General features: G+C 46.4%; 1 long non-coding RNA gene across 1 annotated transcript; it reads left to right on the plus strand.

Annotated features, from left to right (window-relative positions):
* Positions 1-264: 264 nt before the first annotated feature.
* Positions 265-10512, plus strand: LOC140420220 (uncharacterized). The gene is made up of 2 exons (XR_011946231.1): positions 265-522; positions 5749-10512. It is a non-coding gene; the product is annotated as an uncharacterized lncRNA (long non-coding RNA).
* Positions 10513-25263: the final 14751 nt, after the last annotated feature.

Raw genomic sequence — 25263 nt, forward strand, 5'->3', positions numbered from 1 at the left:
GAAAGTGTTTTACTCACAGATGTTAGAGACAGGAGGACGTTTGGGTCTGTGTGAAGCTCAATCTCCATTCACAGAAAGGTCGCGCTGACTGGATGGAGGACAAGAGTCCTTCCGGTCTTAACTCTTCCCAATGGTCAATACCTCAGCAGGAATATCAGGGGTGAGCTTTCCCTTGCACATGCGCAGTCATGTGCCGGGGGGGAGAGGGGAAATTACCGAGAGGCTTCTAGCTCTGGCCGGAGCTTTCAGCGGTTGCCTGGAAACCTTGTCTCGAGGAGGGGGAAGAATGAGTGGGGCGGAGCTGCTGTGTCCGCGCGCCGGGCATGCGCACTGGAACCCTGAGGCGTCACCGCGGATTCCTTTGCGTGCACCGGAAGGTTGCTGACCAATGGGAAGAGTTGATGGACCGGAAGGACTCTCTTCCTCCATCCAATCAGCTCCCTCGTCTGAATGCGGAAGCTGGACAATGAGGAAACCTGGGGCTTCATCCAGACTGAAAACTTCCTCCTGTCTCCAACATCTGTGAGTAAAGCACCTTCTTTTCTCCCCCTTTCCATTTCTTTTCTCATTCTGACCTTCAATTGGTGACTTGCAGCAAATGAAGGGACAGGAAGTGAATCCAGGGAGGGTGCAGACTCTGGAAAGGCCCAGGCCTCTGTCGTGAAGACACTGACATCCTTTGCTCCCTCAGCTTGACACATTTGTTTGTTCACAATTAAAGGACTGGCTTTTCCAGGAGATGGCTGACATTTAGGAAGACAGTAAATTAATGTCGGACAGGCACATGTCTCGTGTTATATGGTACAGATTAGATATAGTTATTTATGGTTCTGTAGTACATTAAAGTACATTTATTGTTATTTCTAGCCTTGTAATATGGTACTGTCGCTATGTTATATATTACCAGTCATCTCTTCCCTCAGAGGGTTATTAGTCTCTGGATTTCTCTTCCACAGGGACTTGTGGGGTGTGAGAGTCAATGAATATATTGACGGATGAGTTGGACAGATTTTTAATAAATTGTTTTAAAATAATTTTTTTAACAATGAATGCAACAGAGTCACACAAAAAATGGTGGCAAATGGGCACACAGTGGAACAAGATATAGTGCCAACATAAATACAAGCTACACATTTGAGGGACCAGAACCTCGAGATGAAACCAAGGGCAATGTGTCCAAGTTTGCAGACGACACAAAGATAAGTGGTAAAGCAAAAAGTGCAGAGGATACTGGAAGTCTGCAGAGGGATTTGGATAGGCTAGGTGAATGGGCTAGGGTCTGGCAGATGGAATACAATGTTGACAAATGTGAGGTTATCCATTTTGGTAGGAATAACAGCAAAAGGGATTATTATTTAAATGATAAAATATTAAAACATGCTGCTGTGCAGAGAGACCTGGGTGTGCTAGTGCATGAGTCGCAAAACGTTGGTTTACAGGTGCAACAGGTGATTAAGAAGGCAAATGGAATTTTGTCCTTCATTGCTAGAGGGATGGAGTTTAAGACAAGTGAGGTTATGCTGCAATTGTATAAGGTGTTAGTGAGGCCACACCTGGGGTATTGTGTTCAGTTTTGGTCTCCTTACTTGAGAAAGGACGTACTGGCACTGGAGGGTGTGCAGAGGAGATTCACTAGGTTAATCCCAGAGCTGAAGGGGTTGGATTATGAGGATAGATTGAGTAGACTGGGACTGTACTCATTGGAATTTAGAAGGACGAGGGGGGATCTTATAGAAACATATAAAATTATGAAGGGAATAGATAGGATAGATGCGGACAGGTTGTTTCCACTGGCGGGTGAAAGCAGAACTAGGGGGGCATAGCCTCAAAATAAGGGGAAGTAGATTTAGGACTGAGTTTAGAGGGAACTTCTTCACCCAAAGGGTTGTGAATCTATGGAATTCCTTGCCCAGTGAAGCAGTAGAGGGTCCTTCATTAAATGTTTTTAAGATAAAGATAGATCGTTTTTTGAAGAATAAAGGGATTAAGGGTTATGGTGTTCGGGCCGGAAAGTGGAGCTGAGTCCACAGAAGATCAGCCATGATCTCATTGAATGGTGGAGCAGGCTCGAGGGCCAGATGGCCTACTCCTGCTTCTAGTTCTTATGTTCTTAAATGCCAGTTTAATTGAACAACCAGTTAACAGGTTAAAATAGTGAGTGGGGAAAGAGAGTAAGATTATATAAAAACGGAGGATAACAATTCAGTTTGTAAACGCAAAAATATTACAAACAGACTAACAGCATAATCAAATTAAAATGAATAACACAACATAGATGACATAGACCTCCTGTAGTGCAGAAGGCCATTCACCCCTTCACATCTGCACTGAGCCTCAGAAAGAGCATTTCACTGAAGCCCACGCCCCATCCTATCCTCATAACCTGGTGCATTGATCATGGTCAACCCACGTAACCTACACATCTTGATCACTGTGGGGCAATTTAGTGTAACCAATCCATTTTTCTGGACATCTTTGGACAATGGGAGGAAACCGGCGCACCCGGAGGAAACATGAGGAGAATGTGCAAACTCCACACAGACACCCACCCAAGGCTGGAATTGAACCTGGGTCCCTGGTGCTGTGAGGTAGCAGTACCAACCACTGTACCCTACTCCTGGCCTAAGTTAAATTGAATTCACTCATGGAAAGCCCAGGAGGAGCAAGTCAGTCAAATTGGAGCCTATGATTTGAGATAGGAGTCCCATACTTTACCCAATGCATCAGACTCAGAATGAATTACAGACATTAAAAATTGCATGGAGATGCTTTCCATAATCAGCCTATGCCAGTTTTGAATCGAGGGAGAACTGACTGGTCTGCTTCTGTATTGAGCCTGATGAATGTGGGCTCCATCCTAATCCAATCCCTTATGAACCTAAGACGAGAGGCCAATTGATGAAGCCTGATTTTTGGGCGACCATACCCTCCCTTAGCTCCTGGTGATTGGAACTCAACAAACTTGTGGCAAGGTTTCTTTTTGTTCCTATCATTAACTGAGTAGGTCCTGCCTAATTTTAGTAATTTCCTTCATGACTCTGGTCGACAACAGTATAGGCAGTATCTGCAGAGAGTACAACAGTCTGGGCAACAAATTCACTTTAATGAAGGCGATCCTCCCTCACCATGAAATCGGAAGAGCCGACCATTGGGCAAGGTCCCACCTAATAGCCACCATCAGCTGTGGAAAGCTATGGGGCTGGTTTAACACAGGGCTAAATAGCTGGCTTTTAAAGCAGACCAAGGAGGCCAGCAGCACTGTTCAATTCCCGTAACAGCCTCCCCGAACAGGCGTCAGAATGTGGCGGCTAGGGGCTTATCACAGTAACTTCATTTCATCGAATCATACAATTTATAGTGCTGAAGGAGGCCATTCGGCCTATCGAGTCTGCACCGGCCCTTGGAAAAAGCACCCTACCCAAGCCCACACCTCCACCCTATCCCTGCAACTCAGTAATCCCACTTAATCTTTTTTGGACACTAAGGGCAATTTAGCATGGCCAATCTACCTAAACCGCACATCTTTGAACTGTGAGGGGAAACTGGAGCACCTGGAGGAAACCCACACACACACTGAATCCGGGAATCAAACCTGGGACCCTGGAGCTGTTAAGCAACTGTGCTAACCACTATGCTACCATGCTGCCCACGGTAGCATAGTGGGCAGCCTGCTTGTTACAATAAGCGATTTTCATTTCAGTTGTCCCCATATAGCTGTCTAAAAGAGGGGCCATTGACATTCCCAGGTTTTAAATGGCATGGTGTGGGGGGCGGGGTGTGGGACATCTGAAGGGGAAGTTAGCAAGATTGGAGGCTTAGCCCTCAACCCCTCCCCACTGGCATGGCCTCAGACTCAGTAAAACTGATCTCGTAACCAGAGAAGCCGCTAAATCTATCCACGACTCCAATAATGGCTGGGACTGAAACACTGGGGTTCAACACAAACTGCAGCCCGTCATCTGCACACAGCATGATCGTGTGCTGCCTCACCCCCCCCCCCCCCCCCCCCCCCCCAAGTCCCAATATCAGAGGATCCAATCTAATAGCCTCTGGCAATGGCTCAGTGGCCAACGCAAACAGCAAGGGAGACAGAGGGCAGCCCAGTCTAGTGCCTCTCTGAAGCTCAGAATTTGATGCCCTTAAACCATTGGTGAGCACCGCCACTTCACGTGGTCCCCCACAGACAGATTTCTGATTGATGAGGGAGCCGAGGGTCATGGGGAACCAGCAGGAAAATGGAGAGAAAGCTGAGATGAGGAGGGATTTCTTCACTCAAGGATGTAACACAAGTGCCAGGCAATGACCATCTCCTACAAGAGAGGATCTAACCACCGCCCCTTGACATGCAGTGGCATTACCCTCGCTGAATCCCCCACAAACAACATCCTGGGGGTTACCATTGATCAGAATCTGAAGTGGACTGGCCACATTAATATTGTGGCTACCAGGGCAGGTCAAAGGCTGGGAATCCTACGGTAAGTAACTCAGTTCCTGAACCCCCAATGCCTGTCCACCATCTACAGGGCACAAGTCAGGAGTGCAATGGAATACTCTCCACTTGCCTGGATGAGTGCAGCTCCAACAACACTCAAGAAGCTCGACACCATCCAGGACAAAGCAGCCATTTTGATTGCTCCCCCTTCCACAAACATTCACTCCCTCCACCGCCAACGAACAGTGGCAGTCGTGTGTACCATCTATGCACTGCAGTAACTCACCAAGGTTCCATAGACAGCACCTTCCAAACCCACGACCACTACCACCTAGAAGTACAAGAGCAGCAGATACCTGGAACCTCACCCCCTGGAGGGTCACCTCCAAGTCACTCACCAGACCGACTTGGAAATATATCGCCCTTCCTTCATTGTTGCTGGGGCAACATCCTGGAACTCCTCCCTACCAGCACAGTGGGTGTACCTACACCTCAGAGACTGCAGAAGTTCAAGAAGGCAGCTCACCACCACCTTCTGAAGGACAACTAGGGATGGACAATAAATGCTGGCCTAACCTGCGACCCCCAAATCCCCTGTCAGTGAATTAATTGTTTTTAAAAAAAATTTGGACCACCAAATTCTTTTTTTTTTCCAATTAAGGGGCAATTTAGCATGGCCAATCCACCTACCCTGCACATTTTCTTGGGTTGTGGAGGTGAGACCCACGCAGACACGGGGAGAATGTGCAAACTCCACATGGACAGTGACCCGGGGCCGGGATCGAACCTGGGACCTCAGTGCTGAGAGGCAGCAGTGCTAACCACTGTGCCCCCCAGCAATGAATTTAAAGACAATCTGGTGAAGCTTTGGAATTCTCTACCCCAGAGGACTCTGGAGCCTCAGTCATCAATGAATTTTCAAGACAGAGATTGTCAGTTTTCTAGATATTGACAATGTCAAGGGGGGGTAGTGTTGGAAAATGGTGCTGAGGTAGATTGGCCAATGATCTCATTGAATGGTTGAGCAGGCTTGTTGGGCCGAATGGCTGACTGCAGCTCCTAATTGTTATGATCTTTGTGTCCAGGACAGGAAGCAGTGAGCATGGATCTGTCAATCAGCCTGAATCAGCACCTTCAGGAGAATTGGGAGGGTGAATATTAGATACAGCAGTGAGAATGGAGGGAGAGGGTATGGGACAGAGATTTACAGCTTTGGGGAATGAGAGAGGAAAGAATGTTCTCCAGGAACTAGAATTGTCTGTTCTGAATTTCTATCCTGTACTGACTGTGATGTCTGTTCTTAACTCCTTTTACAGGATAGGATTTACGGACAGAAATCTCAAACATCACGTCTAGATCTTACAGATTCACTCGGTTCATTGGCCATTTAATCTGGAAGGAGAAATGTTTGCCCGACCTGTTGGCTTCAAAAGATTTTAAACATCAGTGTGACTGGAAAAGCCCCGAGACACACACACACCCGAGTGAGAGTGTTCCAGAGCACTGACTGGGGAAGGAGCTTTAACTAGTTACACAGCCTGAAAAAAAAATCACACCATTCACAGCGGGGAGAGACCGTACACATGTTCTGTGGACGAGGCTTCAACTGATTGTCTGACCTGGAGAGACACGAGGACACCCAAAACATGGAGAAACCGTGGAAATGTGGGGACTGTGGACAGGGATTCAGAGCCCCATCAGAGCTGGAAGCTCATCGACGCATTCATACTGGGGAGAGGCCATTCATCTGCTCTCAGTGTGGGAAGGGATTCACTCACTCATCCAACCTGCACTCACACCAGCGAGTTCACACTGGGGAGAAGCCATTCACCTGCTCTCAGTGTGGGAAGGGATTCACTCAGTTACACAACCTGCTGTCACACCAGCGGGTTCACACTGGGGAGAAGCCATTCACCTGCTCTCAGTGTGGGAAGGGATTCAGTGAGTCATCCAACCTGCAGAGACACCAGCGAGTTCACACTGGGGAGAGGCCATTTATCTGCTCTCAATGTGGGAAGGGATTTTGTGATTCATCGCACCTACTGAGACACCAACAAGTTCACAATTGATTACAGGGGTTGGATTTGCTGTTATTGTTTCTGTTCTCAAGCAAAGGTCTAATACAGGTAGGGAATATACAGTGAATGGTAGAACCCTCAAGTATTGACAGTCAGAGAGATCTAGGTGTACAGGTCCACAGGTCACTGAAAGGGGCAACACAGATGGAGAAGGTAATCAAGAAGGCGTAAGGCATGCTTGCCTTCATTGGCCGGGGCATTGAGTATGAAAATTGGCAAGTCATGTTGCAGCTGTACAGAACCTTAGTTAGGCCACACTTGGAGTATAGTGTTCAATTCTGGTCGCCACACTACCAGAAGGATGTGGAGGCTTTAGAGAGGGTGCAGAAGAGATTTACCAGAATGTTGCCTGGTATGGAGGGCATTAGCTATGAGGAGCGGTTGAATAAACTTGGTTTGTTCTCACTGGAACGACGGAGGTTGAGGGGTGACCTGATAGAGGTCTACAAAATTATAGACAGGGGCATAGACAGAGTGGATAGTCAGAGACTCTTTCCCAGGGTAGAGGGGTCAATTACTAGGGGGGCAAAGGTTTAAGATGCGAGGGGCAAGGTTTAGAGGAGATGTACGAGGCAAGTTTTTCACAGAGGGTATTGGGTGCCTGGAACTCACTGCCGGAGGAGGTGGTGGAAGCAGGGACGATAGTGACGTTTGAGGGGCATCTTGACAAATACATGAATAGGATGGGAATATAGGGATACGGACCCCGAAAGTGTAAAAGATTTTAGTTCGGTCGGGCAGCATGGTCGGCACAGGCTTGGAGGGCCGAAGGGCCTGTTCCTGTGCTGTACCTTTCTTTGTTCTTTGTTCTCATTCTTCACAACTTGGAGAATACAGGCCCAGTTTCCCCAATCTCTCCTCATAGGACAGTTCAACCATCCCAGGAACAAGTCTGGTGAACCTTCGTTGCACTCCCTCTGTGAAGCAATAATATCTTTTCGAAGGTAAGGGAAGTAAAACTGCACACACTGCTTCAGCTGGGGTTTAACCAAGGTTCTATGCAATGGGTTTATTCTGGCCGGTCTCACGACTTTGCTTCCAGTGGGCTGATGCTCTTTGAGCCTGGGAGAGCACATTTCCACTGAAATGATCCACAAAAGCTGATGAAGGACATTTATTTTATCCTGGATAGTGAATATGTTTTTCCCCCACTACAGGTAGATCTGAAATAAATGTATTTGTCTCTGTTCCATTGAGTCTGCAAGACCAGGCCAGACGATTCGATTGGTCTGTCAGTATCAATGCTCCACATGAGCCTCCACCCACCTCTCTTCATCTCCCCCATCAGCATCTCCTTCTATTCCTTTCTCCCTCATGTATGTATCTAGCTTCCCCTTCAATGTATTCATGCTGTTCACCTCAACCACTCACTGTGGTGGCGAGTTCCACATTCTCACCACTCGCTGGGTAAAGAGGTTTCTCATCAAATCCCTATTGGATTATTGAACCCCTTCATTATTTTAAAGACTTCCATCAGGTCACCCTTCAGTCTTCTCTTTTCTAGAGAAAAGCAGCCCCAGCCTTTCCTGAGGGTGAAATACTCTCAGTTCTGGTATTATTCTTGTGAATCTCTGTTGTACCTTCTCCAGTGCCTCGATTTCCTTTTACTAAATGGGGATCACAAATGTTGACAGTGCTCCCAGTGTAGTCTAATCCTGGTACTAACAAATTGAACATCACCTCCCTGTTTTTCAATTCTATCCCTCTAGAATGGAACCCTATATGTGGGCCCCCCACGTTAGGAAAGATGTGAAGTTCTCGGAGAGGGTGCCACCATTAAGAGAATGACACCAGGGATGAGGAATTTGAGGGAGTTGGAGAGACTACAGCAGCTGAAATTTCTCTTCTGAGCTCACAGAATCTGGAGAGTGGGGAATGTGGCCATTCAGCCCATTGAATCCATGCCAATTCTCTATAGAACCAACCAGTCAGCCCCATTATCCCGAATCCCTGAGCATTCATTTCCCTCAAGTGCCATCCAATTTCCTTTTGAAATTCTTCTATCACCTCTCCATTTGCTGCCCTCATAGGAAGTAGGTTCCGGGTCATTACCACACCACATGTACACAAGGCTCCCAGAGCAGAGAAGGAATTCACTTGGCCCATGTTTCCCATGCCAGCTCTTTGTAAAGCTACCCATTTAATCCCATTGTTCGACTACTTTGTTTCTTTTCATGAATGCATTAAATTTATTTTTTGAAGATCCAGTTCAATCAGCTTCCAGCACCGTTTGTCGACAGTGCATTCCAAATCACACCTCGCTGTGTTTTACAACAAATAATTGGATATAATGTGTCTGGAGTTTCACAGAGTGATCGAAATGGTGTCAAAAACAAGGTTATTACAAAAATTAAGATTCAATCTTTATCAATGATTTTGGTGAGGACACCGAGTGTAATATATACTAGTTTGCTGACAATTAGAACCGGTGCATTTCAAGAGCACCTCTCATGACCTCTGGACCTTCTAAAGTCTTTGAGAGACAATGGAGTACTTTTGAAACATTTACTGCTGTAATGTCGGAAACTAATAACACATGTGTAATCAAATATAGTTTTAAAATTGTTATTTTCATAGTGTATTCAGTGTCACAAGGAACAAGGTCAAGGAAGCTCTTTTAACTTCTAAAATGTGGCTCCTTGCAGCCATTTCACATTTTGTATCTTTTCTAGATTAACTCTGTATTGATTTCATACCAAAATAGTCAGTCATTAAACCAATGATCATTCATTTGTGAACAATAATTATCAGTAGTGAATTGGTGTATTCGGATATTATATTGTAAAGAATAGATCTTTATTTTTAAAATTAACACTATCAACCAAAATGTTTCTAGAAACTGCAGAGTTAGCAGAATTTGTTTGAATAAATAAAGTATTTTAGAAGTTTGAGAAGGTACTGGACATAATATTCTGCCAAGGGTATGTGGATGAGGCAGTGGCGTAGTGGCATTGTCACTGGGCTAGTAATCCAGAGATCCAGATTAATGCTCTGGGTTCAAATCCGGCTGCAGCAGATGGTGAAATTGAGATTTAATACAAGTCTTGAATTAAAAGTCGAATGATGACCATGGAAACATTGTCGATTGTTGTAAAAACCCATCTGTTTTACTAATGACCTGTAAGGAAGGAAATCTGCTGTCCTTGTGTGGCCTGGCCTACATGTGACTCCAGATCCACAGCAATGTTGTGCTTGACTTGTAAATGTTCTCTGAGATGGCTAAGCAAACCACTCAGTTCAAGGGCATTTAGAAATGGGCAATAAATGGTGGCCTCACCAGCGACGTCCACGTTCCCATGAATAAATAATAAAAAGAAATAAGGCTCAATGTTCCATTAACTATCTCTTTGAACGAGTGTATCTTGTATTTAATAAATGTATTAATTAAAGATTTCTGTATTAATTAGCGACCTGTCAGTAACAGATGATTGAATAAGTATTGAGTCTTAATTGAGTTACAGTTAATTAATCAGTAGTTTGAGTGAAAGACTGAGTTTTATTTGCTGTCAAAATGTAAACACTTAATTGCTGTGTATATAAAGAAAGTGCAATGAGGATAAATGTACTGACAAGAGAGACCTTCAAGCTCTGATTAGCCTCAACATTTGAAACGGTATGAATAAGGGATTGTATAGAATCAGATAAAGGGATAGTATGAAACAGTTCTATTGTATTTCGGTCTAAGATAATGAGAGAAGGTGGGGATCCAATTAAATTAATCCAGTGACCAAATAGACCAATTGTCATATTACAACAGGCCCAACTCTGACGTGAGGTAATGGTCACTTTGGGGATAAAAGTAGAGGTTCCAAAGGTCTTCCTTGCTGGCCAAGTACTGAAGAGCCCCGAGGCTGAATTTCGCAAGAATTACTGTCAAAGAAGGAGCCAGAGAGGGTTACGCTTCTACAGACTGATCACCCACATGAAGTTGTAAAAGTCAATGTCTGAAAGTTGTTCAGTAAACATTTTTCATTTAATAAATTTATTTTGTAAATTTTCTTACCAGTGAGTTCTGTCTTTGCCTCAATTGATGAAAGCCTTATCCGAACCAAAGTGAATTTATGAAATGCTAAGTTCAGAGTGGCTGAAATTAATTAAGTTCCAGATAACAAGATCAGATAACAGAAATCTTCAATTTAAAAACTTACATTTCTATAGCGTCTTTCACACCCACAGGACATCCCAAAGTGCTTTACATTCAATGAAGTACTTTTGAAGTGTAGTCACTGTTGCAATGTAGGACACGCATCAACCAGTTTACACACAGCAAGATCCCTCAAACAGCAATGTGATAATGAGCAGATGATCTGTTTTTAGTGATTGAGGGATAAATATTGACCAGGCCACCGGGGATAATTCCCCTGCTCTTCTTCAAAAGAGTGGCTGTGGGAACTTTTACACCCACCCGAGAGGGGCAGACAGGGCCTCAGTTTAACACCTTATTTGAAACAAGGCTGTTCTGACAGTGCAGCACTCCCTCAGTGCTGGGACGAGGAATGTTGGATGTGATTTTTGTCCTCGGGTGCCTGGACTGGGATTTGAACCCACAACCTTCTGACTCAGAGGTGAAAGAGCTGCCCACTGAGCCACAGCTGACACTGTCGTCAATACAAAGTTAGAAAGGAAAAGTTACCCTTTAAAACCCCCACCCTTTGCCTCCAGTGCCTAAATCTAATAATAAAACCCCCAGTATAAATAACATGGATTTGACTGGCAAATGTTGAAGTGTTGGTTTAGAGCCACAAGTTTCGACTTCCCATTTGAGCCTCGGGCACCTTTCTGTCTCTATTGCTCATGTCAATGACAGCGAGGCGACGGAGCTGAGGGCTGAATTTAGCTGAGAAGAACGGGGCCTGTGTCCCAGTTGGGAAACTGCCATGGGGATCGCACTATTAGAGAAACAGGAAGTTGTTAGAGGTGTGACTGGGAATTAGTCTCCAACCAATTGTTATATGGGTCACTTGGAGAAACCTATCTTTAAATACGTATACAGGGAAGAGGCTGCAATGAAATATGTCCCTTTTTTGAAAAATAAATTTAGAGTACCCAATTAATTTTGTTTTTCCAATTAAGGGACAATTTAGCGTGGCCAATCCACCTACACAGATTTGGGTTGTGGGGGCAAAACCCATGCAAACACAGGGAGAATGTACAAATTCCACACAGATAGTGACCCAGAGCCGGGATCAAACCTGGGACCTTGGCGCTATGAGGCAGCAATGCTAACCACTGCGCCACCATGTTGCCCTTGAAATTTGTCCCTTTTAACCCCCACAAAAGTAAGAGGCTCAGATTCCCAGGCTGCAGGAGGAGTCCATTTGTACTACTATTATCTTTGAAAGAATTATTTGATTCATCCAATTGCTCTGCTCTTTACCCACAGACTTGCAAATTCTTCCCTTTCAAATATTTCTCCTTTGGAAAGATATTATTGAAAATACTTTCAGGCAGATCAGAACAACTCGCAGACAAAAAATAAAACAAAGTTTCATCTACCCTTCTGGCTCCTTTGCCAATTACCACAGAGGGACTCACTTTCTGGAACGAGCCTGTCAACCCCTCTCACCCACTTTCCCTAAAGTGCATCAATCTAATGAAAAGTACAGAAAAATCTAATATTTTTACGAATAAATGTTTAGTGATGAAACAGAACACGATTAAAAAAAACAGAAAATGGCTGAGGATCAAAGACAACCAGAGTAAAAAGATGTTCACAATGTTCTGGACCCAAATTGTTTCTCTTTAATTCATCTGGAGCCTGTTCCCTGCCCTCTTTGTGGAACATCTCCGCTCAGTCCACAAGCATGACCCTGACCTGCCGCTTGCTGCCATTAGAATTCACCACCTTGCTCTCAGGCTCACATTTCTGTCCTCAGCCTGCTGCAATGTTCCGGAGAAGCCCAACACAAGCTGGACGAACAGCCCCTCATCTTCCCATGAGGCACTTTACAGCCTTCTGGACTCAACATTGAGTTCAACAACTTCAAACCCTGAACTCTCTCCTCCATTTTGATTTGTTTTTTGCCGAGTGCCAGTCTGCATCATGTTTTCATGTTTTTTGCTTGCAGACAGAGCTGTCCTTTATTCTGCCATTGACACTTACTCTGCCCCATGTGGCGCACAAAGACTCCGTGAGACAAACAGAGTGAAGTCGATGAGGCTTTATTAAGCGTGTCTGTTCCCCAGCAGCCCGATAGTAAACTGGCATGCGGGGGAAGGCACCGGCTTCTTATACTTCGCCTTCAGGGCGGAGTATGAGGTCAACGGCCAACCAGGACCCGGGATCTGTCAGCCAATGACATTAGGGCTTCCAGTCCCACATGACCCCCAATACATACTACCACACCCCAATGCTTTGATTCTTTACTACAACCATTACCTCTCCCTTTGCCTTTTGTTCCAGGACATTTTTGCCTTTTAATCTCGCCCACCCTCTAACCAATCCCTGACTTTCCCTTTTGTTCTACCTGACCCTCCCCCTTTCTCACCAGCATTAAACCCATCACATTTCTCCCTCTCTTTTGTTCTGAAGTAGAGTTACATTGGACGTGAAACGTTAACTCTGGGTATGGTCTACCTGCTGTGTTGCGCCCGAACAGGAGGCGCCGTGTGGCCGGTAGATGTTGGGAGAGATCTCCCATGAGATCTAACCGGGTCTCGCAAGGCGTCGCAATCAGGATCGCGCCCACAATGTGCGGGATCGAGCCTCGCACACTTAACTGGGTTTAAAACCCAGGATCTATCGGCTCCCAGCATCTATCGGCGTCACCAGGGAAACCCCAGCCACGCGCCGTTCAGTACTGGTCCACACAGACATTGGAAGCCCTGAGAAAGGGGGGTCATCAGTGACCCCATAGCCCATGGGGAGTTGTGGGATAACGTCATGTGTGTGGGGAGTGAGATTGCTCGTGGGTGGGGGAGCCTCAAGCTGACTTATAGAGATTGGGGCACCCTTTCCAAACCGAGCTGTGAGAAGCCGGTCTGGCCGGCGAGTTCAGCTCCCCAGTGATGAGGATAATTCTCAGTGTGGGCTTGACTGGGGAGAAATTCCCCCAGAACCAAAAAAGTGACTAAATGTGGTTAAATAGCGGTGGAGAACTCGCCGACAGAGTCAGGGAGAAACTCACAACAAACTGGCCACAAATAACACTTTGAAACTTTTCCGTGAGATCACGCCCTCTCCTCTTTCCACAGCTGCCAGATCTGCTACATTTTTCAGTTCTTTCTGTATTTATGTTATATCTGTCTGTAGTGGGGGGGGAATGCTATTTACTGTCGAGGATAAAATAAATGTCCTTCCTCAGCCTTTGTGGACCATTTCAGTGGAAATGTGCTCTCCCAGGCTCTAAGAGCATCAGCCCACTGGAAGCAAAGTCGTGAGACCGGCCAGTCCAGCAGAAAGAAACCCTCCGACCCTCCCACTTCACCAAGTGTCAGAATTAACATGGTTCAGTCCTGGATGTGATTAACAGCAGAAATTGTAGCAGAGTCCAACTCCTTCAATGCCTTGTGAATTCGCTGATGTTTCTTCAGGCTGGAAACTGAGTCAATCCCTTCCCACACAGAGCAGGTGAAGGGCTTCTCCCCAGTGTGAACTCGCTGGTGTCTCAGCAGGCTGGATAACTGAGTGAATCCCTTTCCACACTGAGAGCAGGTGAATGGCCTCTCTCTGGTGTGAACTCGCTGATGTACCCACAGTGTAAATGATGTTCTAAACCTCTGTGTGCAGAGAGTAGCTAAATGGTCTCGCCTCAATGTGACTGTGCTGTTGGGCCATCAGTTCCCAAAAGCTTTTGAAGCCGTTCGCACAGTCAGAGCATTTAAAGGGTCTGTCTGCAGGTGGGATAACTCAGTGAATCCCTTCCCACACAGAGCAGGTGAATGGCCTCTCCTCAGTGTGAATTCGCCAATGTCTCTGCAGTTGGGATGAATCACTGAGCCCCTTACCATACAGAGGGCAGGTCAATGGCTTCTCACCTGTATGAACTCGCTGATGTCTCAGCAGGATGGATGACTGAGTGAATCCCCTCCCGCACACAGAGCAGGTGAACGGCCTCTTCTCGGAGTGAACTCTCTGGTGTGTCAGCAGGTTGGTTAATTGAGAGAATCCCTTCCCCCACACACTGCAGGTGAACGGCCTCTCCTCGGAGTGAACTCGCTGGTCTGTCAGCAGTTGGGATGAATGACTGAATCCCTTCCCACACACAGAGCAGGTGAACGGTCTCTCCCCAGTGTGAACATGTCGATGTGTTTCCAGCACCAATGGGGAGCAGAATCCTTTCCCACAGTCCCAACATTTCCACGGTTTCTTCATGGTGGCTCTCCAGGTTCGATGATCAGCTGAGTTATCCACTGAACGTGAGTACGGTCTCTCCCCGCTGTGCAATGTTTTTTCAGGCTGTGTAACTGGTTAAAGCTCTTTCCACAGTCAGTGAACTGGAAGACTCTCAATCAGATGCCTGGGTCTTGGTATTTTTTTCTGGTCAGATTGATGTTTAAAGCCTTTTGAAGAAGACAGAACAGTAAAATTATTTTTCGTTCTAGATTGAAAGGCCGATGATAATCATGTCCTGATGAATCAAGTGACTGTCAGATCTTGAAGTGAGATTTGGCTTGAGATTTTTGATGTTCTGTAAAATGAGTTTACAAAAGTCATCACTGTCAGCATAGGATAGAAATTAAGAACAGACAATTCTAGTTTCCCTGGAACATTCAGTCCTCTTTCATTCCTCAAAAACTGCAAATCTCCACCCCACACACTCTCCCTCCATTCTCACTCTGCTGTATCTAATACTCACCCTCCCAATTCTCCTGAAGGATGCTGATTCAGGTTGAAAGGCAAATCCATGTTCACTGCCTCCTGTCCTGAAAACAGGGACCTGAAAGTCTTTCTGCAGCTACAGTAGCATAGTGGTTAGCACAGTTACTTCACAGCTCCAGGGTCCCAGGTTCAATTCCTGGCTTGGGTCACTGTCTGTGCGGGGTCTGCACATTCTTCCCGTGTCTGCGTGGGTTTCCTCCAGGTGCTCCGGTTTCCTCCTGCAGTCTAAAGAAGTGCAGGTTAGGTGGATTGGCCATGCTAAATTGCCGTTAGTGTTCAAAAAGGTTGGGTGGGGTTACTGGATTACAGGGAGGGTGGAGGTGTGGGCTTGGGTAGGGTGCTCTTTCCAACGGCTGGTGCAGACTTGATGGGCTGAATGGCCTCCTTCTGCACTGTAAATTCTGTGATTCTATGATATGTCTATATTACTGGACTAAACGTTTGGGTAATATATAGAACTGTATTATTTGATTAGACATTTAGGGATGTTTGGGGGGGGGGGGTTAAAGACAGCATGGGGTTGCTTCAAGGAATAACTTTATTTTGGAGGAAGAGCCCTCGAACCGCCTGCCTCTGAAGTTGGTGGTAGCAGAGATGATTAAGAATTTCACAATGAAATTGAATGGGTACATGAAGGAAATAAACTTTCAGGGGAACAGGGATAGCGAGGAGAAATGGGACTGATTGTTTAGCTCTACAGAGAGTCAGAATGGACAAGCTATTAAATTGATTTGTTCTGTGCCGTCATGACTCTATGTCTGGAAATATATAACGTAGCTGTAGTATTATATTACAAGATTAGAAATATTAGTTAATATACTTTATTACAGAACCAAAAATAATACATCTAATCTGTACCAGATAACAACACTGGACATATCTAGCCCGTATTAACTTACTGTCCCCTTAATTGTCAGCTATCTCCACGGGAATCCAGCCCCTTATCTGTGAACATTAGGAAAGAGACGATCCTTTTAGCCAGACAAATAAATGTGGGGCTGGTTTAGCACAGGGTTAAATCGCTGGCTTTGAAAGCAGACTAAGGCAGGCCAGCAGCATGGTTCAATTCCTGTACCAGCCTCCCCGAACAGGTGCTGGAATGTGGCGACTAGGGGCTTTTCACAGTAACTTCAGTTGAAGCCTACTTGTGACAAGCGATTTTCATTTCATTTTTTCATGTGTCAAGCTGAGGGAGCAAAGGATGTCAATGTCTTTAAGAGAGAGAGAGAGACATGAGCCAACCTTTCCAGAGTCTGCACCCTCCCTGGATTTACTTCCATTCCCTTCAGTTGAGGTCAGAATGAGAAAAGAAATGGAAAGGGATGGAAAAGAAAGTGTTTTACTCACAGATGTTGGGGACAGGGGGAAGTTTCAGTTTGTGTGAAGCTAAATCATCACTCACACAAAGCCCACGCTCTGATTGGCTGCAGAACCAGAGTCCCACCAGTCCTCAAACTTTTTTCATTGGTCAACATCTCAGCAGGAAGGTCAACTTTTACAGATGCACCATAGAAAGCATCCTATCAGGCTGCATCACAGCCTGGTATGGCAACTGCTCGGCCCAGGGCCGCAAGAAACTTCAGAGAGTCGTGAACACCGCCCAGTCCATCACACAAACCTGCCTCCCATCCATTGACTCCATCTACACCTCCTGCTGCCTGGGGAAAGCGGGCAGTATAATCAAAAATCCCTCCCACCCGGCTTACTCACTCTTCCAACTTCTTCCATCGGGCAGGAGATACAGAAGTCTGAGAACACGCATGAACAGACTCAAAAACAGCTTCTTCCCCACTGTCACCAGACTCCTAAATGACCCTCTTATGGGCTGATTTCATTAACACTACACCCTGTATGCTTCATCCGATGCCAGTGCTTTTGTAGTTACATTGTAAATGTTGTGTTGCCCTATTATGTATTTTATTTTATTCCCTTTTCTTCTCATGTACTTAATGATCTGTTGAGCTGCTCGCAGAAAAATACTTTTCACTGTACCTCGGTACACGTGACAATAAACAAATCCAATCCAATCCAGGGGAGGGCTCTTTCCCGCATGTGAGCAGCTGCCCCCTCCCTTGGACATGCGCACTCCCGAGCCGCCCGCCCGCGCAGCGGATAAAGCGGTTTCCCCAGCGCGGGGCAGCCTGGGAGCTACGAACGCCATTACTCATCCGGAGACCAGTCACCAAACTCATGGGACTGGGATGAAAACTGGGGTGGGGAGCGCAGTCACCTCACCCTGACACAAAGTACATATCGGCAGTCACTGGATTTGATTGTGACGCCCCTCCTTAGCAAAACAATTTGTTAACTTCAGGTGGAAAAATTTAGGCACCTGGGTGACATATTGGGGAGAGCAATAGGTGAGAGTGAAACTGAACCCGAGAGTCAGTACCTTCAGGGGAGAAGGATTGGGGGGAAAGCAGCAGGAGAAATGCAGGAGGGAGGAGTGCGAGTGCGAGGGGACACCAATGCGTCTGCACACCAATGCGAAGGCAAGTGCACACCGAGCGTGAGGGCACACTGAGCACAAAGCCATACCGAGCATGAGCGCACACCGAGCGCAAAGCCATACTGAGGGCGAGGGCACACTGACCAACATCGTGCCGAGTGCGAGGGGACAACGAATCTGAGGGCCCTGTTCACTATGTATTTGTTTCTTCTGTAATTGGTTTCCTCATGTCACTGTGATGCGGCAGTTATCCATTTGTACAGCTACATTGTCGTGGGTTGTAGTGTATTGAAGCCTGTAGCATGGCTCGGTGTGCGCCGTTTTGGCTGTAACACTGTTTCCAGACCTGGTGTTTTGTATGGTGACTGCCTTTTTCTGACTGCAGCCAGGACTGGGGCAAGGGAGTACAAGCCTGCTACCAATTTGATGAAGGGGAGGAGGAGCCTGCTGGAAGGGGCGGATTTTGGTTGGCATGCTGCCGAGCTGAAGGTGGAGGAGAGCTCACTCTTGCAGTCTTTGAACTGGACAGTGTCGGGAGACCAGATTCTGGTACTGTGGGAGAGGCAAGGCAGCGGCCCAATTGACTGTGTAACTCTTGAGGTCTTATCAGGGTATCTCATAACCTACTGGTGACTCCTGTTTGTTTGTTTTTAATGTATTTTATTACAAACATGTATCAAAGCAGGTTACAGAAAATAAACACCCCGGAAAACATGCTTCCCAGCAATCAACTATACAGTCTGTACAGGTTTTCCACCATTTTCACCCCCCCCCCCCCCCGACAAAGAGCCCCTCACACATAGTCACAAACATCCCCCACCTTTCCTCATAAGAGCCCATTAACTCATACTTTATATCTTCTAACCGCAGGAAGTCATACAGGTCACCCAACCAAGCTGCCATCCCCGGTGGCGATGCTGACCGTCACTCCAGCAAAATTTGCCGTTGTGCAATCAGAGAGGCGAAGGCCACAACATCGGCCTTCCTTCTCTGCATGAGCTCTAGCTTCTCTGAAACCCAAAATATTGCCACCAAAGGGTCTGGGTCCACCTCCTCCTCCACTATCTTGGCTAAGACCGCGAATACTCCCACCCAGAATCGTCCCAATTTTTCGCAACCCCAAAATATGTACACGTGATTCGCTGGCCCCCGCCCACACCTCCACACTTATCTGCTACCCCCTGGAAGAACCCACTCATTCGCCCCTGTGTCATATGCACCCTGTGCACCACCTTAAACTGTATCAGGCTCATCCTTGCACAAGAGGAGGTCCCGTTTACCCTACACAGTGCCTCATTCCATACTCCCCAATTGATCTCCCCTCCCAACTCCGCTTCCCATTTCTCCTTGATCTTCACCACCCGCTCGCCTCTCTGCTCCCCCAGCCACTTGTATATATATCCCCAATTCTTCCCTCCCCTTCCACATCCGGAAGCAACAGCCGTTCCAGCATGGTGACCTGTGTTTGTGGCTGCTCCTGGTTTGGGGGCTATGCAGGGTGCTGATGTTTTTGTTTTGTACTGATGTTGGTCTCCGTGTAATTGGTGGGGAATTGTATGTTTGCTATTGTGTTATTGTTTTTTTACCAGCGGCTGTGTGCTTGCCAGGTGCGGCCCCTCATGCTTCTGTGGACTGGGGGTGTGGTCAGCTCGCAGTGCTGGTGAGGGGGAGGGAGGTTCTCTCTCATTCCTCAGCCATGCTCCACGCCTGTGTGTCCTTTCCCGGTGGACTGTGCTGCTCACTCTCACACACACTCTGACAGGCATGCACAGACATTCACTCATATACACTCTGGCAACGCACAGTTCTCACAGCCATGCATGCACTGATGTTCACACACATGCTTTCCCATACGAATGTATTGGGTGCCTTTCCACCGATGTGGGGCTGCTGCTGGAATCAGGGATAGGGCGGAGAGCGTTTGCTGGCTCGGGTGCTGGCGGCTTTGTTTTCTTATTGATTGTTTGGAGGTATTTGTCTCTGGTGTTCAGTTGATATGATTTTTGCATTGTGTCCATTGTGTTTTTTTTGTGTCTACCCTGTACCTTGGCCTCTTGGGTAATGGAATTGCTTTTTTGGTCTGAACTGTATTCCCTCTTGGGAGGGAGAGGTGTTCTCTCTCTCTCTCTTCCGCCGTGCCCGCGTCAGTGTCCTTTTCCGATGGTCTGTGCTGCTCGTTCTCTCTCTCTCTCACACACACACACACTTACAGACAGGTACATGCAGACATTTGCTCAGATACTCCTTCACACACACCCGCTCTTGCTGACATGCATGCACTGCTTTTCACACGCATGCTTTCCCACATACATGTTGGGCACGTTTCCACCGCTGTGCTGTTACCGCTGGGGCGGGGGTTGTTCTGCATTTAGCTATGTCCTTTTGTATTGTGGAAATGTCAATAAACTAAAAGATCTAAAACTTCCTCTTCTGTGCAACATCTGGGAGGAAATCAATGTTTCCCCCTTTCCATTTCGTTTCTCATTCTGGGGGGACATTGGTGATTTGCAGCAACTGAAGGAAAAGGAAGTGAATCCAGTCTGTATGTTAAACACATTTTTAGTCCAGGCATATAGACATATATCTGTCTGGCAGCCTGCAGGAAGCTTTTTAGGTCTCTGTGTCCAGGACAGGAAGCAGTGAGCATGGATCTGTTGCTCAGTCTGAATCAGCACCTTCAGGAGAATTGCGAGGGTGAATATTAGATACAACAGAGTGAGAATGGAGGGAGAGTGTGTGGGACGGAGATTTACAGATTTGGGAGAATGAGAGAGGAAAGAATGTTCATAGAATAGAATCCCTACAGTGCAGAATGAGACCATTCGGTCTATTGAGTCTGCACCGACCCACTGAACGAGCACCCTCCCCATGCCCCCACCCAATCCCCGTTACACAGTAATCCCACCTAATGTTCCACTGAAACTAGAATTGTCTGTTCTGAATTTCTATCCTGGAATGAGAGCGATAACTTTTGTGCACACCTTTTACAGGATATTAAAAGAGGGGGAATTACAGACAGAAACATCATGTCAAGATCTGACAGAGTCACTCAATTCATCGGAACCTGAATATAATCAGTCTTTGAATCTAGAAGGAGAAATGTTCTTCTGTTCTGTCTGCTTCAAAAGATTTGAAACATTGTGTGACTTTAAAGTTTTCCAATGCACTGACTCAGGTCAGACCGTGCCCGCGTTCCGTGTGTGGACGAGACTTCAACTCACTTCAGAACCTGGACAGTTCTCAGTGTTCTACACTCGGGAGAAACTATGGAAATGTGGGGCCTGTGGTAATGGATACAGATTTGCATTTGAACTGGAAGTTCATCGATGCAGTCGAACTGGGGAGAGACCGTTCACCTGTACAGAGTGTGGGAAGGGATTCATTCTGTTATCCTCCCTGAAGACACACTAGAGAGTTCACACTGGGGAGAGACCGTTCTCCTGCTCCATGTGTGGGAAGGGATTCACTGAGTTATTCAGTATGCTGACACACCAACTTGTTCACACTAGAGAGAGGACGTTCACATCCAATGAATGTGGGAAGGGATTCACTCAGTCCTCCAGCCCACTAAAACACCATGTCACTCACACCAACAGAGACCGTTTAAATGCTCTTGAGTGTGGGAGTGCTTTTAAAAGTACAGCAAAACTGATGTCCCATCAGTGCATTCACACTGAGGAGAGACCATTCAGTTGCTCTCACTGCATAAAGAGGTTTAATGAAGAGATTTAGAACACCAGCGGGTTCACACCAGGGAGAAGCCATTCAGCTGCTCCGAGCATGAGAAGCAATTCAGTTACTAATCCAGCCCGCTGAGACACAAGTGTTGCCTCTACAGGCCCCTGTGGTCAGGAATTCCTCAGATTTAATACTCTCTGAGAAGAAATTCCTCCTCCTCTCTGTCTTAAATGGGCGACCCCATACTCTGGATTATGCCCTCTGCTCCAAAACTCTCCTATTTAAAAATAAAAATTTAGAGTACCCAATTCATTTGTTCCAATTAATGGGCAATTTAGCATTACCAATTCACCTACCCTGCACATATTTGGGTTGTGGGGGTGAAACCCACGCAATCACAGGGAGAATGTGCAAATTCTACACAGACAGTGACCCAGAGCTGGGATCGAACCTGGGACCTCGGCGCCATGAGGCTGCAGGACTAACCCACTGCGCCACCGTGCTTCCCCCCCCCCCCCCGAGACTCTCCTATAAGGTGAAACACCCTCTCAGCATTGACCTTGTCAAGCCCCCTGAGAATCCTACATGTCTCAACAGTCACCTCTCATTCTTCTAAAGTCCAATGAATACTTGCCTAACTTACTCAACCTCTCCTCATCATAAAATACCTCCATATCCGGGATAAACCATGTGAATCTTCTCTGGACTGCCTCCAATGCCATTATACCTCTCCTTAGATAAGGGGACCAAAACTGTTCAGTGTTCCATGTGTGGTGTAACAAACGCCTTGTATAGTTTTAGCAGGTCTTCCCTATTTTTATACTCCATTATCTTGGAAATAAAGGCCTGCTGAATTTGCATGCTGGACTTCTGTGACTTATGCGCAAGGAGCCCCAACTCCCTCAGTGCTGCAGTCTTTCTCCATTTAAATAATATTCAGCTCTTTAATTCTTCCTACCAAAGTGTATAACTTCACATTTTCTGACATTAGACACATTTTTGGTGCTCTGTGGGTGTTAATTATGCCAAACGAAGTTCAATATGCAGGTTTTGATTGGATGGTCACTTGAGCACATGTAGAGAGAGACATTTTGACATGACATAGGATGGGGTCAGGATGTATATACCTGTAATGTTTCACCGTGAATAAATCTATATCAAGAAAAGATTGGTTGCAGTTTTTTACTTCACCATCAGGCTGTCAGGATTATAACACGATAACAGAGAATGTTTGTCTAACAGTGAAGGCGAGAAACTGAAGGAAAATAAAATGTCAGTGTCCCGGTACTTTAAAAGGTGTTTGCCCACAGTTTCCTGTGAACAATGGGCGTGTATATGAGTGTGGACATTTCACACTTGGAATGAGAGAGTCAATATAAAATCACCCAGCAACAAAGCCTTTATAATACAAAGAAAAGGTTAGTTTACTTCACGTAATTGCTCGGAAGGTTATTTACACACTCACAAAGATTAATTACAGATGAAGATAAAATGAGACTTATAAATACAGAATCCGTTCAGTCTCTATTGTGGGTGCCAGCTGGGGATTGTTGAAGTTGAGATAATAATCTTTCTTATCACAAGTAGGCTTACATTAACACTGGAATGAAGTTACTCTGAAAAGCACCCAGTCGCCACATTCCAGCGCCTGTTCAGGTACACAGAGGGAGAATTCAGAATGTCCAAATTATCTAACAGCACATTTTTCGGGACTTGGGGGAGGAAGCCGGAGCACCCGGAGGAAACCCTCGCAGACACGGGGAGAATGTGCAGACTCCGCAGACAGTGACCCAAGCCGGGAATCGAACCTGGGACCCTGGTGCTGTGAAGCAACAGTGCTACCATGTTGCATTGTCTGAGGGGAAGATTTTTGAGGTGTAGGATTGCCCCCGCCACTGTGATGCCTTCCATTGTTGAATGGCCAGAGGTTACTTTCAAAGGTTAGCTTAACAGATGGAATCGGATTCACAGGGACATAAATAAATAGAATTTACAATGCAGAAGGAGGCCATTCGGCCCATCGAGTCTGCACTGGCCCTTGGAAAAAGCCACATAATTAATCCAGACCTCCACCCTATTCCCATAACCCAGTAACCCCACCTAACCATTTTGGATATTAGGGGCAATTTAGAATGGCCAATCCACCCAACCTGCACATCTTTGGACGAGAGGTGGTTCCTTGTTTCTGGTTCTGTGGACACAGCACTTTCAATCTGTCCATCAGGTACTGACAGCAGAAGCCTTTGCTGTTTCTCGATGCCTCTGTCTCTCCCTTCCTGTTGAGGAGCAGTTTCTTCTCTGCTGTCCTGAAGCTGTTTCGAGATGTATCTGCGTCCAGGCAGCTTGATCTGCTTTTTCTGTACTTCATGGCAGGTTTATGCTCCTGGACCAGACCCCAACAGTTGCTAGGATACTGGACAGAAACCGAAATATTTAATTTAATTTGTAAGACTGTGAGGAAATGATACTTCATTCCAGGAGTAATTTCACGCATATATAGGGATTTGGTATATTAAAACAAACGTTATGACAAACACAGTATTACAAATTTAAGCATCACAAAGAAAATAGCTTACAAACCCATTGAACAGGACAGCATGGTGGTACAGTGGTTAGCACTGCTGCATCACAACGGCAGGGATCTGGGTTCAATTCTGACTTGGGTGACTGTCTGTGTGGAGTTTGCACTTTCACCCTGAGTCTGCATGGGTTTCATCCGGGTGCTCCAGTTTCCTCCCACAGTCCAAAGATGTGCAGATTAGTTGGATTGGGCGTGCTAAATTGCCCTTAGTGTCCAGGGATGTGCAGGTTAAGTTTAAAAAAAAACTATTTTTATTCTCCATTTTCACATTTTCTTCAAAATTTACACCCCACCAACAAACCGTAAACGGTAACAAATACAATGTCAATCCCCTTATTAACAACAACGATCCCATCCTCCCACCAACCCCCAAACAACAGCCCACCTGACAATATAAGCAACAAATAAAACGAAACATCCCAAGGAAAAAAAAAAGAAAAAGGAATCAGGAATCACCTATGGTCACCATTGACATATAGAGTCCACCCCCCAATCTCCCCCCCCCCCCCCCCCCCCCCCCACTCCCTAATATTCAATGCAGTTACAAACAGTTACTACTCTTGGCGGCTCACTCACTTTTGATATAGGCTTCCACGACCAATGAGCCCGATCCAGTTCATATCGGGAGGGATCGTCCCCCTCCCCCAATAGCTCTGCCAACATCGTGGCAAAATACTACGTTGGCCTCAGGCCTTCCACCCCTTCAGGCAGACCCACGATCCTCAGATTCGGCTGCCTGGATCCGTTTTCCATGTGTTCCATTTTGGCTCGCAGGCCCTTATTGGTCTATATCACCCTCCGCAGCTCCTTCCCCATAAAGGTGAGTTGATCACTGTGTTGCAATAGTGCCTCTTCCACTTCCTTCAGTGCCTCACCTTGCTCCCGCACCTCAGCCGCTGCGCTCGATACTGCCCACCTCACTGGGGCAATCGCCTCCTCCACCAGCACTTTCAATACTGCCCCCATCTCCTTCTTCATCGCCTCCATGTGCTTTGTGAACTGTTTTCAAAGTTGCACTGCCATCACCTTGGTCATTTCTTCTGTGTGAGCAATGCGGCCTCCCCTGGTGCCCCAGCCTCCGCTTTCCTTACAGTTCCCGCGCTGACTTTTCCTCTCACCGGCGGACTTTCATTAACCCCTTTTTCACGGCCATTTTTTTCCCAAACTTGGACATTTCTCCTCACTGTGCCTTCTTACAACTTTCTCAGCCTCCGTTGCCCCTCG

This window comes from Scyliorhinus torazame, chromosome 5, assembly GCF_047496885.1.
Source record: "Scyliorhinus torazame isolate Kashiwa2021f chromosome 5, sScyTor2.1, whole genome shotgun sequence".
In the NCBI taxonomy this organism is placed as follows: Eukaryota; Metazoa; Chordata; class Chondrichthyes; order Carcharhiniformes; family Scyliorhinidae; genus Scyliorhinus; species Scyliorhinus torazame.